We start from the raw sequence: 21003 nt of genomic DNA, 5'->3' as shown, positions 1-21003 counted from the left end.
ATGAAAATCACTTAATTAAACATGTACTGCCTTATTCAGGTTAAGATCATAATGAATAAAGCATTTTTTGTTGTCAAACATGCTTTTTGTACAGTAACCATAAATAACACACAAACCAAATATATATAAAATGTAAGATATAAAAAACTGCTTAAATTTTCTGTGTCATTGAGAAAGATCATTTTACTACATAAAAACATGTGCATAAATTAGTTTCGGTGGGAAAGATGCTAATATCTGACATATACAAGCTTTTAGCAAGTATGACTGCTTTCATGTGTCGAACAGTAATGAGGAACAGTCTCAAACGCTCATTAATCAGTGCAATTTCTCACCAGAGCTTGATAATAATGCTTTGTCTCTCAATCTCGGTCATGAGTTTGTTTTGAAGTGATCATGTGACAGACACTGTTGAAACAAACAGCATCTGCTGGTTAAGGGAGGTTTTGAAGCTGGTTTGAGCTGGTCAAGTGCTACTCATAAACTGATCCTGGACCAGCATAGGTTCACTTTCAAATGGTGTCAATAAATAAAGCCATATAACTGAAATAATTCTCTTAAAATAAAAGGGTAGCCTAATTTCCATAGTTTTATTCGCTTATTTTGTTCCTCAAATCAAGCCTCAAAATTGTACACATTTTTCTTTAAATTAAAGAGGAAAATGTGTCTCGGTTTTATTAGTGAAATCTTTTCTATCAAACACTAAACCACAATTTCTTTTAATTATCACATTATTTTTTTTAATGAAAATGACAAGACCCTGAAGACGTCAACAGGGCCTGAAACAGTTTCTGGTAAGAGAGCATTCGTTCAAGTAAGAAACAAGTGCTTTCGTTTGAGTTAGTTTGGATTGTCTTAGTGTGAAGAGCTAAAGTTTTTAATGTTGTTTATCTGTCTATGTGGTGTTTTTAATATGCTTTAAGACAAACCATGTGCAAATTCATAAGTCAACATCATTGCTGAGTATTTTCTCTTGATCTAAAGACAGAATAAAAGTCTCTGCCACTGAGTGACTCGCTCATAAACACAGTCTTTGCCGCCATCTAATGGCCTAATAATGTAACTTCTGTTGCTGTTCACAGACAGGGACTGTTTTGTTTCCGGTGGAAGGAAGGTTTTTAATGACTTTACTTCATGAAAGTTGCATTGATATATATATTTTTTGGCTTTAATAAAACAAATCCAGCTTTTTCCCAACAAACACGATCTCCTTTGCAAAGGAAAACTCGACTCACAAACAAACAAAGTGATGTGCAAATACAAATGTCAGTTTGAGTGAATAAATAAATAAATAAATAAATGTGTTGTGTTTTACAAATAAACAAACTTCAATCCAGTTAATACATGCTAAAACAATCTTGGGAAGCTGTTTGAGAAGAGTGTGTGTGTGTGTGTGTGTGTGTGTGTGTGTGTGTGTGTGTGGTGGGGTGGGTGGGGGGGGTGGTGTCAGTGACACTTTTAATGGTTTACAAAAATATATATTCAAAACCTTAAGACAAATACTGGACTTAGATTAACATAGACTTAGAAAATATTGAGCTGCAAAAGAAAACTTTGTACTTATTTCAAAATGACCTATGACACTATCTAATTTTAAATGATTTCATGGATGTGGCTATTGTGGTTTGTGATCATAGGAGCATCAGCTGCTGCAGTAAATGTGGTGTGAATTTGACATAGTCCTTTTATGTTTAGATGTAGATGTAGACCTGTGACAGGATTTTTGATATTTTAAATACTGTTGCCATGGCAACACATCAAACTTTAATAATATTCTTGAGTGTTTTTAAGGCTCTTAACATGCTTCAAATTGCATGAAACTCGACACACACATCAATATTGTCAACCAGTAGACATGGACAAAGCCATAGAAATGGGCGTGGTGGAGGGGCTCAGTAGCGCCACCTTTTGACAAAAGTGGGGGGGTTAGTTTTTCCTACAGTCATCAAACCTGGTACACATATTGTTCTCATCAAGCCAGACAATTTTATAATTTACATTCATTAGCTCCGACCAACAGGAAGTCAGCTATTTTGGTTTGAATGTTAATTTTTTGAAAAAACAGGCTATGGATTTTATACTACTACTCCTACAGGATTTATACAATTTACACCAAACTTTTTTAACTTGGTGCTAATACATTGAAGTTGTTTAATTGCAAACAGATCTTGGACATCTCAAAAGGTTTGGCTGTGGCGAGGCAACGAACTTATGGCAAGAAAAGGGAAACAAAGTGTTATATCTTCTGCATACATTAATTGATTTTGATGAATCTTCGGCTGTGTGTACATTGTACAAGGCTGATCACATGGATGTGACTATTGTGATTCAAAGTTATAGCGCCACCAACTGGCAGCAGGAAGTGTGTCACTTTCAACATGCTTTGAGATCACCCTCTTATTTTAATCCGATTTGCTTCAAACGTCATCAGAATAATGTTAAAACAAGGCAGATGTAGTTCTTTGAATAGAAATGTGATATCTCAAACACTGTTGCCTTGGCAACGCATCAATCTTTAATATTCATTTTGGATGCTTTTGAGACTCTTAGCATGCTTCAATTCAATTCAATTCACATTTATTTGTATAGCGCTTTTCACAATACATATCATTTCAAAGCAGCTTTGAAGAGAATGCATGTCAACATTACAATTTAAAGAATGCAGTTAGCAAATAATGTAATAATTTAGGCAATTAATTTACAATCACTGTTAACAGTTTAACTGAACGTAGAAGCAATGAGCTCATGAAAAATGAATTACATTAACAATAATTAGGATATAGAAATTGTACAAATTGTGAAATTGTGCTTCAAATTGTTTGAAACTCGACACACACATCAGGATTGTTATCCAGTAGACATGGGCAAAGCTTTAGAAACAGACAGGGAGGAAGGGCTCTATAGCGCCACCTTGTAGTGCAGTAAATGTGGAGTGAATTTGACATAGTCCTTTGATGTTTAACCGTTTTAACTGCCTGTGCACAGTTGCCCTGAAGCCACCGGGCTTGGGTCCCCCATCGCTGCTCGCAGCTATATTTTGAAATTGTGTTTATTTAATTAGAGTGCAGTTTTTATGTTCTGGTGCTGCCCTTTTTGTTCTGCTTAGTGGGTTTGATGACTGTTTGCCACCCAGGTATGTAATGTTAAGAGCTTTTTGCATAGTTGGTTTAAAGTTAGTATAGTGGACTTAGCATTTGTTTACCGTATACTAAACTAGGCATGATCCTGTACCCCATGGTGTTAGCAGTGGTCATGACTGTGACAAGCCCGTGCCTATAAAGCATTTTATTTGGCATGTTATCCTGATGGTAAGTGTTTTAAACGCAGTTATAACTGGGTGAGCATAATATCATGATTTTTGTTTGTGTTCGCTGTAGGATTCTCTCTCTCTGTGATTGTTTGCTGCCGTGATCGTTTACTGCTGTCTTGGTGCTGTTAAAAAGAGCTGCTGTTTATACAGCCATGCCGACGAAGTGTGTTACAGCGACTTTTACCTTCTGTAAAAAGGTCCAGAAAAATGACCTCAGGTAATACTAATCCCGTCCGAATAGACCCGCTGTAAATATGTACGGCAAAATTCCGTCATTTCCTGTTTAAAAGTAGTTTTCTGGGCATTTTACAAGCATGGAATCACTTGAAGAAACATGCATTTGTGTTGTAGGTGGGTGAAGGAAAGAGTCACCATTCATTGTATGTCACCTTTATGGTGATCAGTGTTTTCTTTAGTTGGGTTCTTGAGCCTTGACTTTTTAACAGCACTTTTTCTCTGGCTGTTTTAACTTTGTGTTCAGAAACACATTTGTTATGGCACAAAAAACACAGAGAATTTATTTTCAGATGTTATGTTTTTATAGTAACAATCACCAAGTAGTGAACTGATATCATTCTAAGCTCAATCTTTGATTGCAGCAGCCCTGTGATGTTACAGAATAAGATTCTGCAAAATAAATAAATTAAAAATATAAATATAAGAGGCACATGGGTCATGTAAACTAGCCAATTTGTAAATGCAGCAGCAGCAGCAAGACTCTTTAAACATATGTGTTGTCATGAAAGAATGTATATCTTTATTATTTCTAATTTAGACTTTTAATTCAACTAAGAGATATTGTGGTAATGAAGGCACCTTAAATAGTGTTTTGTGATGCAGAAACATGCTATTGGACAGTGACCGTTTTGGAAGTTAAGACCATGAAGAAACAGATAAGAATATAAAATGCAAATTAAAGCTGCTATGCAAATATAATATAAACTCATCACTTCATAGCACATTCAAATGAACATGTTTCAAAAGAATTACAGTAACAATGACCAACACAGTGAAAAAGATGAGGAGACACAAATAAATGTGGTAGAAAAATTAAAAAAGGCTTTTGTTTAGAGCAGGGGTGTCAAATCCTGTTCCTGGAGTGCCACTGTCCTGCAAAGTTTAGCTTCAACCCCAATCAAACACTCCTGAACCAGGTAATCAAGATCTTCAGGATTACTAAGGCCTGGGACACATTAAACAATTTTCAAATATTAACCAAGTTTAAAACTGTAAGAGGCCACAGACAAAAGGGCAGTTTCAAACCATTTTTTTAGCATTATAATCTTCTGAATGCACACAGCAAGACCACACACCTACTGGTTATAGTAACATTTTCACAGTTACACGAGATCTCACAGAGACTTAAGAGATCAAACATGACTTGAGAAGAAAAACAAATGGAGGACGATTGACATCAGCTGGTTCTCCTGGCGTGATTTTGTTTTATGGGAAGAAATACAAAGAAAAAAAATATGGGTGATCTTTCTCAATACTCCACTTTTGTGTTATGTTTGTGGCAAAAAAGTTTCAGTTATACTAATTTTAGAAACTACACACGCTCCCAAACTCCCATAAATACATGCTTGGATCTTCAATAAATTCTCTGAAACCTGACCTGACAAAACTGGATCTGTTCTCACCAACATTCCCACTGGTTTCAACACAGATGCCTACTCACTCCTGAAAATTCTCCTTTTCACACATTATTCATAGAACAGTAGGCAAAATGTACCTTAATGCAAACATCGCAACTGATGCTGGTAACTCACATGACAATGACATCATGATGTCCAGATTACATAAGGCATGTTCGAGATACATTGGCGCTGTGACCGATCAGTGTATGGCATCAAAGTACAGCAAGAGCATTTGGAGAGCTTGCGTCTCATGCTTTCGAATTGCTCTAGCGTACATGTCATATGCCAATCTGTCTGTGCAGCGATGATGCATCTTGAACAAACCTATTCACACAACACCGAAAATACCTCAGTGTTAAATTAACACTCCTCAGAGTTTGAGTCCACACTCAAAAGAGTGTTAAAAATTAACCCTGAAGCAGTGTTAAAGGTAATGAGAAAATTAAGTGATTGATGACTGGTCATTAGTGATGAACACCTGATTTGAACAAGCAGAATCATTGAAGGAAAGAGTCACCATTTTATGTCACCTTTATGGTGACTTTTTAACAGCACTTTTTATCTGGCTGTTTTAACTTTGTGTTTAGAAACACATTTGTTATGGCACAAAAAGCACAGAGAAAATATTTTCAGATGTTATGTTTTTATAGTAACAATCACCAAGTAGTGACCTGATATCATTCTAAGCTCAATCTTTGATTACAGCAGCCCTGTGATGTTACAGAATAAGATTCTGCAAAATAAATAAATTAAAAATATAAATATAAGAGGCACATGGGTCATGTAAACTAGCCAATTTGTAAATACAGCAGCAGCAAGACTCTTTAAACATATTAAAAGTGTTGTCATGAAAGAATGTATATCTTTATTATTTCTAATTTAAACTTTTAATTCAACTAAGAGATATTGTGTTTTGTGATGCAGAAACATGCTATTGGACAGTGACCGTTTTGAAAGTTAAGACCATGAAGAAACAGATAAGAATATAAAATGCAAAGTAAAGCTGCTATGCAAATATAATATAAACTCATCACTTCATAGCACATTCAAATGAACATGTTTCAAAAGAATTACAGTAACAATGACCAACACAGAGAAAAAGATGAGGAGACACAAATAAATGTGGTAGAAAAATTAAAAAAGGCTTTTGTTTAGAGCAGGGGTGTCAAATCCTGTTCCTGGAGTGCCACTGTCCTGCAAAGTTTAGCTTCAACCCCAATCAAACACTCCTGAACCAGGTAATCAAGATCTTCAGGATTACTAAGGCCTGGGACACATTAAACAATTTTCAAATATTAATCGAGTTTAAAACTGTATGTGTTGTCATGAAAGAGTGTATATTTTATTATTTCTAATTTAAACTTTTAATTCAACTAAGAGATATTGTGGTAATGAAGGCATCTTAAATATTGTGTTTTGGGATGCAGAAACATGCTATTGGACAGTGACCGTTTTGAAAGTTAAGACCATGAAGAAACAATTAAGAATATAAAATGCAAATGCTGTTGCAAAATAGCTCTTGCCAAACGTTCACTCAATTTGGTTCATTTGAATTGTAAATTCTAACTTCTGTGAGTCATCCACTTAAATCATACACAACCCGTGTGTATGTAATATGTCACATTTTCTGCACTATTATAATGCACATTATTTTTTATTTATATATAGTTAAACTGCTGTCTATATTAATAGATCACTTTAGTCTTTTAACTGGGTGTATAATTATTAAAATATACAATTATATATATTTTTTCTAGGCACCACATTTAACATGGGTTACAAAGTTCATTATGTTCTATATTTTACAGATTATTTTGTATAACTTAAATAAACTAATCTAAACAGTGCATGAAGCATTTAAGCCAAATTTAAGTTTACTTCCTGTGAGAGTCTCCTAGTTTAATTTGCAGATACATTGTAAAATCCAACAGTTGTTCTAACTTACACTTTTTAGTCAACTTAATGTCTTAATTTAATTGTAAAAATCTTTTAAAGTAATTTGTACTGTTCACATACTATGCCTTGTTTACTCATAAAACCCAAGTTAAGATTAATTGATTGGTTTGAATGCCGTTTTGTTTTGCAGGTTTGCAGGTTGGGCAATTCTTAATAGACTTTTCACTAATTTCCTCCACTTCTACAGTTATATTTCTCTACTTGCATTCACTCATTTTCCAAAGTCATCTTGAATGTTCAATTGTCAATACAAATGAAAAATGTGAGAGAACATATAAGATGACTTCATAAACTGATGTTGATTTTCCTAAAAAGTTTTTGTTTAACTCACCATTATGGTGATTAGTGTTCCATGTGGTTGGGCACTTGGAAAATAGATGTCATTAAGTGCTTTAAACAACTTAATAGTTGAGTTTCCATGTTTTATGGGTGCTTTGCATATATATAATAAATTAATAAATGTAAATGCACATTTCTGAAAGCGCACATATACAGTATAAAGCTGTATTGCAAACTCACCAATTGGATTTGGTTGGGAGGGGCTTAATTTTTCAATAAATAGAGCAGTATTGCTGCTGCAAATTGTTCAGCCAGACAATCTTCACAGAATCAAGGTGTGTAAAAAATTTTTTTTTCCTTTCTTGAAATTATTTAACATGGCATACTATTACTCTTAAAGAAATGAAAATGAGTTTCAAACAATTTGAAGCATGCTAAGAGTCTCAAAAGCATTCAAAACCAATATAAAAGTTTGATGTGTTGCAAGGCAACTGTGTTTGAGATATCACAATTCTTTTCAAAGGTCTACATCTGACATGTTTTGACATTATTTAAATGAAGTTTGAAGCAAATAGGGTAAACATAAGATGGTGATCTCAAAGCATGCTGAAAGTAACACATTTCCTGCTGCCAGTTGGTGGCGCTATAACTTTGACTCACAATAGTCACATCTATGTGATCAGCCTTGTAGAACGAAGACACAGCCGAAGATTCATCAAAATCAATTAATGTAGGCAGAAGTTATAACACTTTGTTTCCCTTTTCTTGCTATTAATTCATTGCCTCGCCATGGCCAAACCATTTGAGATATCCAAAATCCGTTTGCAATTAAACAACTTCAATGTATTAGCACCAAGTAAAAAAAGTTTGGTGTAAATTGTATAAACCCTGTTGGAGTAGTAGAATTAAATTCAAAGCCTGTTTTTTCAAAAAATTAACATTCAAACCAAAATAGCTGACTTCCTGTTGGTCGGAGCTAATGAATGTAAATTATAAAATTGTCCGGCTTGATGAGAACAATATGTGTACCGAGTTTGGTGACTGTAGGAAAAACTAACACCCCCACTTTTGTCAAAGGGTGGCGCTACTGAGCCCCTCCACCATGCCCATTTCTATGGCTTTGTCCATGTCTACTGGTTGACAATATTGATGTGTGTATCGAGTTTCATGCAATTTGAAGGATGTTAAGAGCCTCAAAAACACTCAAGAATATTATTAAAGTTTGATGTGTTGCCATGGCAGCAATATTTAAAATATCAAGAATCCTGTCACAGGTCTACATCTGCTGTGTATTGACATTACACTCGATCGGATTAATCGCCTAGGAGGAGTATATCAAATTCCAGACCATGTGTTTTTCAAACAACCCGTAATAGCTTACTTCCTGTTGAGGTGACATATAACTCAGAGTACGAAAGTTGTTTGGCACGATGATGTCTATATGTGTACTGATTTTTATACTTATATGTGCAAGCGTGTTTGATATATAGACCAAAATTTTGGACCCTGTTCAAGGGGGCGCTGTCGAACCCTCCTGCCACGCCCGGGTACCAGCTTCTGCCCGGCCCTGATGGCCGCGGGTTCCAATGTATGTGCAAAGTTTCATGAGTTTGAGCATGAATGCCCGAATAGTCGAGAAAAAAAAAAAAAAAAAAAAAAAAAAATATATATATATATATATATATATATATATATATATATATATATATATATATATATATATTTTTTTTATTTATTTATTTTTTTTTATATATAGCTGCGAGCAGCGATGACGGGCCTAAGCCCGGTGGCACCGCCACCCCGGTGGCTTCAGGGCAACTGTGCATGGCAGGCAATGGGCATTTAAAACGGTTAAACATAAACGGACTATGTCAATTTTCAATTTCACACCACATTTACTGCAGCAGCTTTTACTTCAGCCAAGTTTTTAGTGTTTTTGGTCCAAACAGCATATTATTAACTTTGAACAATTTCAACTGCCAGAAGACTGCTATTAAACTACAATTTTCCACTTTAGATCAAGTTTTAGAATAACAAGTATTTTCTTACATATATTTCCCTGTCAGCTTGCCTCCTTTAAGATGAAAAATACATGATTTTTAATTTTTTTTTACTCCTACTGCCAATACCTTATTAAATTCATACACATATTTCTTTCAAACCATATTAAGGCTGTGCATTATAAGTAAATGCTGTGTTATACCAAACTATTATTTTAACATTTTAAACTATTTATTGTACCCTAAACAATGCAGTTTTATTTTCCAAGTTTTAAAGTTCATTAAAACTCATACAATGAAAACATAGAATCAATCCACTTTATTCAGTGCCTAACACAGCTATTTTGTCATTCAAACTTAGAAAGAGACAAAGACTGACAGTTTTTTTTTTTATCTTTTTACTGATCTGAAATATAGTACCTTCTTTTTTAATTAATTCAGGTTCAATTACTAAACATTCAATAATTTAATTTAAATCAAATAACGAGTGCAAAATATCATCATACTCTGCCATGTCTGTTTTTTTCTCAGACAAACCCTAAAAAATTCTAGAGTAAATTACATACTGTTATTTGTGCAAACTTCACCGTGCTCTGAGAAATTTAATTTAGCCTTAATGCGAATGTCTGTGATTGCTGATTTTGTATCCACCTTATTCCAAAGCCCCACGACGCTTTGCACAAATTATGGGAGTAATTTCCGTTAAACTGTAAACAGTCAGTGATAGACACTATGATCTTTTTAAACTGGGTACAATGAGATGACATTATTCTACTCACCCTTCAACCACTGAACAATAAATGGACATTTAAAAGTGTGAAAGCATCAACAAGGTAATTTCAACAGGCCATGAAAAGGTGTGATTCTTTCCACAGCAATAACGGATGAGTTGAACATATGCTATAGTGATATATATGCATTATGTAATACGTTGCCTTAATAAAAATATTCATGAACTTCAGCATTGTGTGATACTATTTCAAAGTGATTTCCATTTTAATAAATTGTATTTACCTGTGAAACAAACCTGGAAAGAGACGTGATGCTTTGAGGAGATTCTTTGTTCTTTCTATATAATTTACAATACATCCTATTAATAATTCACTGGAATGCACAGACCACAAATGTGCAGTATATGCTGTCCTTTTTCATACTATTACAGCAGTATGCAAAGAGAAAAAATAAAATATTCTGAAGGATAGAAAGCAGCTGCTGAAAAGAGCTCTTGCCATAGATATTTTTGTTATAACATGTTATATTACAATACCAAGCGTTCTGTAATTCTCATGATGTCTGAAAATAAAACATGAAAGAAAAATTGACAGTTTATGTTTTTGACCTCCCTGAGCTGTTGTTTGTGCCCCAATCTTATGCACCAAAAGCATGCTTTTGCAGTGTGTTTTTATATTTGAATTAACCCTAATTATCAAGCTAATAATGTAATAATATGTTGTCAGTGGCCTACAAATGAACTGGCCTGATTAGCTGCTTCAGATGTGTTTGAGTAAGGGTTGGGAATAAACTCTTAAACACAGTGAGTCTACAATAAAAAGGGTTAAATAACTGATCAAGGCTGTAAAACTCTCTCTCTCACTTTCACTCAAACACACACACACACACACAGAGGGAGGGGGTAGGGGGACTGAGACTCTACGTCTAAGAGAGCTTAAGTGTGTGCGTAAGAATGTTTGAAAAATCCACATTTAAACCAAAATATCTGACTTCCTGTTGGTCAGAGCTAATGACTGTAAATGAGAAAGTTGTCCAGTTTAATGAGAACAATAAGTGTACGGAGTTTGGTGACTGTAGGTTAAACTAAACCCCCCACTTTTGTCAAAAGGTGGCGCTGGAGAGCCCCTGCTCCCTGCCCGTTTCTAAGGCTTTGTCCCTATCTACTGTATGACAATAATGATATGTGTTTCGAGTTTCATCCAATTTGAAGCATGTTAACGGCTTCAAAAATGCCCATGAATATTATAAAAGTTTGACGTGTTGCCAAGGCAACTATGTTTGAGATATCACAATTCTTTTCAAAGGTCTACATCTGCCATGTTTTGACATTATTGTGGTGAAGTTTGAAGCAAATCGGATAAAAATAAGATGGTGATCTCAAAGCATTTTGAAAGTGACACGCTTCCTGCTGCCAGTTGGTGGCAGTATAACTTTAACTCACAATAGTCACATCCATGTGATCAGACTATTACAACCAACACACTCGTGAAGTTTCATAAAGATCAATCAATGTATGCAGAAGTTATAACACATTTCCTGTTTCCCTTTTCTCGCCATAAATTCGTTGCCTCGCCACAGCCAAACCGTTCGAGATATCAAAAATCCGCTGGCCATTTTTCATCATCAGTGTCTTGACTTCATGCTGACAGAGTTTGGTGGTGATCGGATTAATTGCCTAGGAGGAATATATCAAATTCCAGAGCATGCGTTTTTCAAACAGCCCATAATAGCTGACTTCCTGTTGAGGTGACGTATAAATTAGAGTACAAAAGTTGTTCGGCCCGATAAAGTCTATATGTGTACTAAGTTTTATACTTGTATGTGCAAGCATGTTTGATATATAGACCACGTTTTCTGACTCAATTCAAGGGGGCGCTGTCGAGCCCCTCTGCCACGCCCGGGTACCAGCTTTTCTCCGGCTGCAATGGCCGTGGGTTCTGACCCGTGTGCAAAATTTCAAGAGATTTTGAGCATGTTAAGGGCCCCAAAAACCCCAAAAACTTGGAAAAAAAATAAAATAAATATAGCTGCGAGCAGCGATGACGGGCCAAAGCCTGGAGGCACTGCCACCCCAGTGGCTTCAGGTCAACTGTGCACGGCGGACAGTGGGCATTTAATTCGGTTAAACAAAAAAGGACTATGTCAATTTCACACCACATTTACTGCAGTGGCTAATGCTCCTATGATGACAAACAACAAAAGCCACATCCATGAGATCATTTAAATTGAAATGACTTTCATGTCATAGAATGTTATAAGTCAATTTCAAATGAATGCAGAATATCATCCTAATTTGAAATGTCTGGGTTTTTTTCTCAGGCAAACCCTATAAAAATTATAGACCAAATTACATATTATTTGTGCAAACTCCACAGTGCTCTGAAAAATCTAATCTAGCCTTAATGTCTGTGGTTGCTGATGTTGTATAATCCCTCACATTTCTCTTCATGTGAGGGATTATACAACACCTCCCTGAACTGTTGTTTGTTCACCAATATTATGCACCAAACATGCTTTCATTTAATTTTAATAAAAAAAAAAATGAAAAAAAATAAATAAATCAAGCCAAATCACAGAACCTGTAAAGACTATTTTAATGTCAGTCTCAGGTAATAACAAGGTACATGTCTAGATTTTTCTGCTCATTTATTCAAGTTTATTTTAAACAGCCACTTTTATAATCTTGTTAAAAATACTTAAATATTTTATTATTACTAATATTATTTGAATTATCAATAAATAATTTATTTTAAAAATAATTGTAAAAATAATAATTGAACATCTGAACATTGAATAACTCGAACATTTACAAAAAACTAGTCCTGTAACAATAGTGATATAGTGTCATAGTTCAAATTCAAATGAGTTTGAGGTTATCTTTTGCAGTGTGTTTTTAAATGTGAATTAACCTAATTATCAAACTAATAATGTAATACTATGTTGTCAGTGGCCTACAAATAAACTGGCCTGGTTAGCTGCTTCTGGTGTGTTTGATTAGAGTTGGCAATAAACTCTGAAGCACAGTGAGTCTTGCAATAAAAGTGTTAAAAGGTAAAGCCCACTGTTACACCACTTTTAACAATTTAAAGGTGCCCTAGAATCAAAATTTGTAATCAAATATCGCGTTCATTATCGAAGATGAATCGCCTTCGATAATGAACCCGATTTTGCGTGGCTTGTCAGTGAACTATGGCTCTGTCTATTAAATGCCGCTCCATTTGAAAGCAGGTGATGGCGATTTAGCTGTAATCAGGGAACCGACTTTACTGACGAAATGCGCGTGAGAATCACATGCGATATATCGCCCAGCCCTACTCAACATAACACCGACTGTTACGTAACAGTCGGGATCATTAATATGTACGCCCCCAATATTTGCATATATGCCAGCCAATGTTCAACGCATTAGACAAGGAAAGGCAGAATTAACGTCTGGATCTGTGCACAGACAAGGTAAGCAAGCAAGAACAACAGCGAAAACTGGCAGATGGAGCAATAATAACTGACATGATCCATGATAGCATGATATTTTTACTGATATTTGTAAATTGTCTATCTAAATGTTTCGTTAGCATGTTGCTAATGTACTGTTAAATGAGGTTAAAGTTACCATTGTTTCTTACTGTATTCACAGAGACAAGAGCCGTCGCTATTTTCATTTTTAAACACTTGCAGTCTGTATAATTCATAAACACAACTTCATTCTTTATAAATCTCTCCAACAGTGTAGCATTAGCCGTTAGCCACGGAGCACTATCAAACTCATAGAGAATCAAATGTAAACATCAAAATAAATACTATACTCACATGATTCGATGTATGCACACAGCATGCATGACGAACATCTTGTAAAGATCCATTTGAGGGTTATATTAGCTGTGTGAACTTTGTAAATGCGCTGTAATATAGTCGAGAGCTCGTGTGGCAGGGAGCACGCAATTTAAAGGGGCGGCGTGCTGAAAAAAATCAGTGTATAGTTAATGATGCCCTAAAATAGGCAGTTAAAAAAATTAATTTAAAAAAATGTATGGGGTATTTTGAGCTGAAACTTCACAGAAACATTCAGGAGACACCTTAGACCAGGGGTCTCAAACTCAAATTGGCGGGGGGCCGTTTCTGTGATTGACACCTCATAGAAGGGCCATATTAACATTCAAGCGCAAGAAAGTGCAACATTTCAGAAAATTTACTTTCCTTTGCATTATTTCTCATTTACATCAAATTTGCCTACTAAAATATCTTTATACCTATACTATAAATATTTTATTTACTAAATGTAAACAGCAGTATATCTCTCATTGTTACAGAGTGTAATATAATTATATTACTAATATAATACTACTAATATAGTCTGGTGCAACTTCTCATATCCAACAAGGTGCATGGAATAAAAAAATTAGTAATTTAGGAACAAAACCATCAACACTTGTGGTGTGGAGGGGTCAGAAATAAACAAAAAACTATCAACTTTATTTGGCCAAAAAATAAAAATCTCTCATTGTTACATACATTATTAGTTTTTAATATTTAGTGGAAGTATTTTCCCTTACTTTATGCTTAAATAACATTAAATGTTTGCACTGACCAACACTGTAATGAACAAATACAATCCCAGAATACATTTGTACACTCTTCTGTTTCTTGACAGACACCTGGCAGCGCATTTGTCCAAGATGCCGTTTGAGCATCGGTAACGTTTAATGGCTGCATCGGACGCGTTTCGGTGGTTTAAATCGACGCTCGTGACTTAAAGTCGAGTGCTTTTACTGTAATTTAGGCAAGCGTGCTCATAATAGAAGCGACGCGGTTGAGAGCGCGGCTCATGGTTGCATAGCAACGACAGACGCCACTGGAGCGAAAGCGCATTGGAAAGAAGAATGCGGTGTGACGCGATATGTGACGCGATATGTGAATGCCCCCATAGAACGGCGACTTTTTCTTTGCATATCAGACAGGTAGCAACTAGAGAATAATAATAATAATAATAATTTAGCGTGCCGGATTGTGTTTTATTTTTGAGATCAGTTGCGGGCCCGTAGAGGGGGAGGGCGGGCGGGCCGGGTAGAGGGGGAGTTTGAGACCACTGCCTTAGACTTATATTACATCTTGTGAAAAAGCATTCTTGGGCACCTTTAAAAAAAAAAAAAAAAAAGGCTTGCAAATGTTTTTTTTTCTCTCTCTCGAGACCACATTTACATAGTTAATGGGTTCTATTGTTTGTCCTCACAATGCTATTGGATAGAATAAGTGTTTATAGGTCCGGTCATCTGACCATGAACTATGGATTGCTTGTTTTGTTCCGAAACAGGGACTAAATTTGTTACAATGTTGCATTTTCTTCTTGGTTCGGTTCGCTTTCACATGGCAACATTTCAAAGCGTACCAAAATGCATTCAGGCAAGTCACATGCGAGTACAACTGTCCTCTTATTGGTCAGAGTTTTCGCTGCGTCATCCATCAAAATAATGATTGACAAGCTAGCTCAATAAGCTTATTGTGGCTTTATTTGTAACTGTCGAGACACACACAAACACTTTATAAATGCAGCCGTCTGTCCCGCAGTTAAATTATATACTCCATTCATATTTGCTGCGGCAAATTCAAACCTGCGCTCTTTCTCTCTCTCTCCCTCTCTGGATTTTCCAGCGCTGTCTAGTAGGCGACCTGTTGTCCGTGTGTATGTCAAAAGAGAGACCATTTGAATTTTATGCTAATGAAGCAGAGCGGGAATTGAGACTTCGTCGGGAAAGCATTCTCGCACAGAGAAGTGTAATTACACAACAGGAGGCATTCGTTGGTTTTCAGATATGGTAAATAATGTGCTCACTCACCGAATCAGACATTACTGATTTTTATATCATATTTTCCGTTATGAAAATGATATCATTTGGTTCGTTGGTCCGTTAACTGGGTCGGATTGCTTTCACATCTCAAGCGAACCGTTTCAGAGTTCGTTTGAAAGCGTACTGAGACCACCTCTTCAAGCAGGTCTCGGTACGCTTGTTTGGTCCGCTTTTGGTGCGCACCCGAGTGCGATTGCTGCTTTCACACCTGCCCAAACGAACCGCACCAAAGGGGCAAACGAACTCTGGTACGATTCAACCGAACTAAATGAGGCAGGTGTGAAAGCACCCTCACTCTACCTGCAAACTTCGCATCAATCTCATCTCCTTTTTTTTTTTTTTTCATGAATGGATTTGTCAAGATTCAAGTAAGTAAAATTATTTACATTTTTTGTGTGTTTATTACAATGTCTAGAACACAGATATATTTAGTTATTTTATATTTAGTTATTCTACAACGTTGGGCTAGAGTGGTAGTCAAAATAGCATGTGCTCCTACATATCACATAAGGACACTGCACTTCTCACATGGTCACACATTGAAATTTAAACTGTTAGATGATTCATTGTTACCAAGTAAATGCGCTTTTCTGTTAAATTTGTACTTAGTTTAGTTTAGACAATAATTAAACATAGGAATAAACTGTCTGTGTGTCATGATCACCGTCCTGTCAGTTCCCGGACTACACTTCCCACAATCCTCCGTCAATCACGTTCACATCACACCAATCACCTGTTGCCACATCCACCCTAGCACACCACACTGATCATCACACCCAGCTGCTGCTCATTAACAGGACTATAAAGGACTTCCACTCACACCACCTCACCGCGAAGTATTGCTAACTCCTGTTACAATTCCAAACGTTTATATCTGGTCTGTTTATTGTTATTGTTCCTGCCTGTTACCCGCTGTTGATCCATTGCTGCCTGTCCTGACCTGTGTTTTGTATACCGTTCTGTGAGTGATATCTGCCTGCCTTTTGATCTACCGCCTGTACCCTGACTACGACCCTGCCTGTCCTTTGCTGCTCCTGTTTGTTCCTGATTGACTCTGCCTGTACGACCATTCTCACTGTAAATAAAACGCTGCACTTGGATCTCCTGCCTGAGCCTCCCATTCGTAACACTGTGGAATTTGAAATGCCATCATCCAGAGTAGTATCTGAAACTCCCTGTATCCTTGTAGTTTATTTGTTTTTCTTTCAGTTTATCTACTAAAATATAAGACCCATATGTATTATTCTCTTATTTATTTTTAACTTTTAACTATTTTTTAACATTTCAGAATGCCAAGATGTCATCGGACCACCCCCCACTTGATGTACACAAAGACATGATTGCACATTTACCAGTAAAGCTGAAGAGTATGGAGGACCAGGGGTGCCACTTAAAACTAAAAAGAAGAATCAATTAATTAATTTAATAATTCAAACAAAATAATGTATATAAATGAATCACTTTTTATTTGGGCAAATTAATAGACATATTTAAAGTTGTTTATTTAATTCCTGTTTTTAAATGTAGTTTAATAAAACAATAAAACAATACATTTTAAAAATCTTTTTTTAATGTTTAAATAAATAGACAAATTTGAAATGGGATATTTAATTCATTTTTTTAAAACGTAGATCAATAAAACAATAAAAAGTTCATTAGTAAATCATTTTAAATGTGCATTTAAATCGCTTTTTTTAAAAGAATTTGCCAAATGCTTTTATTTCTCTATTTACCAACTGCTTTTCTTTGTCGGTTTGCCAAATGCTTTTCTTTATCCATTTTTCAATCGAGTGGTAAAATGCCATTGGACAGTACACATGTGGGAGCAACCAATCAACTTTCCCCTCAATTTGAAGAGCCAATTCTCTCTTTTTGACTCTTGTAACACTCACTGTCATTGGACAGTTAGAACGGTGACCTGGAGGGGACATGTTCGGTTCACTTAGTTCTGTCGTGGCCACAACATGAAACTCGTGGGAACGTGATAATATGTCGTGGCCAAAGATATTAATTTGTGGGATCGGCCACGAGATCGTTTTGTCGAGGTAACGACATCCTTATGTCATGGCCACGCCATGTAAAGTCGTGGCCTCGAGATCATAAGTTGAGGGAACGATATATTTTTCTCATGGCCACGAGTTAAATGTGTAAACAACCTGTGCAACCATAGCAACCTGGAATGATCACAAATGGACAATACCATAATATTTTTAATTAAGAAAAAGAACGGAATTAAGAAATTATTATATTAACAGTGCATATTATATTGTATTGCGCGCAATGTTGCAGACAGCATTCGAATGAAGTTTATAAATCAATCAGTCTTTTAAATCCATTCACTTATCGTTTATTTTTTATTTAATATTTTTATATTATTATTATATTACATTTTAATCCCACCGAACAGCAGAGGTGGGTAATCCAGGGGTCAGAAAGTAAAAGTCCTGCCATATTTTTATTCCACCCACTGAAGCATTAATGAGATAAATAAGTGATTAATTGAGTGATGATTGAGCATTATTGAAGACACCTGATGATAACAAGCAGAATCACCAAAGGAGAAAATCACAATTTTTAAGTTACCATCATCGAGGTCAGGGTTTGTTTTAGTTGAGCTCTTGACCCTTGATATTTTAATATTAGACTTTGTTTGGATAGTTTTAGCTGCATTAAAACCAACCAGACAAGCAAAAGTTAAAAGATGATCAGGTGTTGTTGGTTATGTTTTCACATAATCATTATTTGATCTGAATCACTGAACTCATTTAGAGCCCAATCTCTGAGTTAGATTTACATTATTGATTACAGCAGCACTGTGATTCTACAGCACAAGATCAACTTTATCAATAAAATATGAAGGATTTCTTAAAAGTTGTTCTGATCAAAAGAAAAAATTCATTCTTTAAGGCACACACAGACATCCAGAATCAGCCTGTGAATCTCAACGATGGTGACAAGCAACATATTCTGATCAACAGATCAACTCTGAACATTAGAAAACAAGCTATTGACTTCCGGTTTCGCAATGTGAGGTGAAGACGCGTGTTTTCAGAGCTCCCGATAATTTATGCTTTAATAGTGACATTTAAGTGATCTAAAACGTTTTTATAAGTGCTTAAACAGGGTTTAGTGCAATCAAGTCGATACAGCAAGATGAGTAAGAACAAATCAGTAGTAAATGCCCCGCCAACAACGAGAACCAGCATAGCTAGCAAATTAGCTACCATGGCTAGCGCAGGGAGATCTGAAGAAATCTCTGCAGATAACGATGGTGTCTCTATGAGCCAGCTGGTAACGGAGTTAACAAAGCAACGAGCTTCGATTAAAGAAGACATCTCAGCTCTGATTCAAGAATCCTTGGTGCCGCTTCAGACATCGGTGAATGCTTTAAAAGAGACTTTGGCAAGTTTTCAGTCCCGCCTGTGCGCCACAGAGTCACTCGCGAGCGATAATTTCTCGGCGTTGTCTACGGCCGAAAAGACGATCAAAACTCTGAAAGAGCAAAACTTGACGCTTATGGATCGAGTTGATGATTTGGAAAACCGGTCACGGAGAGCCAACCTCAGGATTTTGAACGGTCCGGAGAATAGCGAGAAAGGCCAGTCTACCGTTACGTTCGTGTCCGAAAAGTTAGTGGAAGTCATGGGTCGGGAAGTTTTTGAAAAGCCTCCCGAGCTAGAACGAACACACTGATCGCTAGGTCCCAAACCACAAGAAGGTCGACCTCCCAGGCCATTGGTTATATGTTTTCACAAATTCCAAGAGAAGGAAAAAGCGCTTAGATGGGCCAGACAGAATGAGGCAAAATACAAGGGCTCGACTTTGAGGATCTACCCAGACATCTCCGCTGACCTCACCAGAAAGCGCGCCGCATTTAAAAACGTCAAACAGCTGCTGTACCAAAAAAATGTGCGATTCCAGTTGCTTCATCCTGCACGCTTACGAGTTCATCATGAAGACGAGACTTTCCTTTTCCACACGCCTGAGGAAGCTCAGCAGTTCTATGATCAGCGGATTGCTACACATGAATAATTCCTGATATCATAACAACGATATTGTGAAGAAGTTGAGACGTGGTGACTTTTAGGTAGGCCTAAGACACTGCGATAACCTGAAAACCCCTTTTCAGGGCATTCCTACTTCTAAGTGGACACTCTGTTTTAGTGCAGTTTATAAGTTTCTTCCCTGATGATAATTTCAAAGCCTTGTGTTTATCTTATAATTCATTGGTTATATTATTGGTCTTAGATCCTAAATATTACGTTTAACTTTAAGTAATGAGTGTGCACCATCTGTCTTAGGGTGATTTATATGACACTTTCTTTACATGGCCGAATAGGATGCCTTATTTTCAGTTAGTGTATTTATCTTGGACTTTTATATTTGATAAGGTTTGTAACACTAAGTGATTGGTCTGTTATACTAAACAATAGCTGAGCTAATCTACAGACTATTTAAGCATATTCATGATGAACAAGTTCACTGCAGATGGGCTAAAAATTAATGTCTTACATTTACAGTTTTGTTATGCAGTACTGTAATAGTGCTTTAAACCTGCTCATGCACTTATTTATTGTTATGCAGTACTTCATTTATTAATAGTGCTTTATGTTTGCTTATACACATTTGTAAGCTTGACTTAGCTTTTATGTTTAACTGGATCACTTCGGGAGTTCTGGGGGAAAATTAAGCATATGGACTTGGATTATCGGGAGCTAAGAGATTGTTGTGAGCTGCGGTTTGTCTTTGTTCAATGGACGAATCTAGAATGTATTATAGTTTTGGTTGTTCATAAAGGTTTAACGTTTTTTTTTGTTTGTTTTTTTTCCCTTTACCCCCCCACCCCCCTTCCCCCTTCCCCCTTCCCCCAGTCACAGACAGAAGATACATCATACTGTGGGTATTTGGGCATACAGATAGGTAGTGGTAAACAAGACTGATATGAATAATGAAGTGAAAAATTTCAGAGGATCAGCAGTACGCTTTGTTAGCTGGAATGTTAGAGGATTTAATGGAACAGTGAAAAGAACTTGCATATTTACGCATATTAAGAGACTAAAAACAGAAATAGCCTTTCTACAGGAAACACACCTACGTATTGAAGATCATAACAGACTTAGAAAAACTTGGGTTGGCCAGGTTTACCACTCTAGCTTTGACCATAGGGCTAGAGGCGCAGCCATTATAATTCACAAAAAAGTAAAATTTACTGCATCTGGAACGATTTCAGATCCCCAAGGGCGATA

The 21003-nt window shown here is 36.2% G+C and overlaps 1 pseudogene; it reads right to left on the bottom strand.

The window, feature by feature from the left end:
- LOC137005151 (uncharacterized) overlaps positions 1-21003 on the bottom strand; it is a 1346463-nt pseudogene that overhangs the window by 437196 nt on the left and 888264 nt on the right.

The sequence above is a fragment of the Chanodichthys erythropterus genome, chromosome 3 (genome assembly GCF_024489055.1).
Source record: "Chanodichthys erythropterus isolate Z2021 chromosome 3, ASM2448905v1, whole genome shotgun sequence".
NCBI lineage: Eukaryota > Metazoa > Chordata > Actinopteri > Cypriniformes > Xenocyprididae > Chanodichthys > Chanodichthys erythropterus.
Note: the sequence above shows the minus strand (reverse complement) of the source record. Positions and strands in the feature narration are given on the sequence as shown.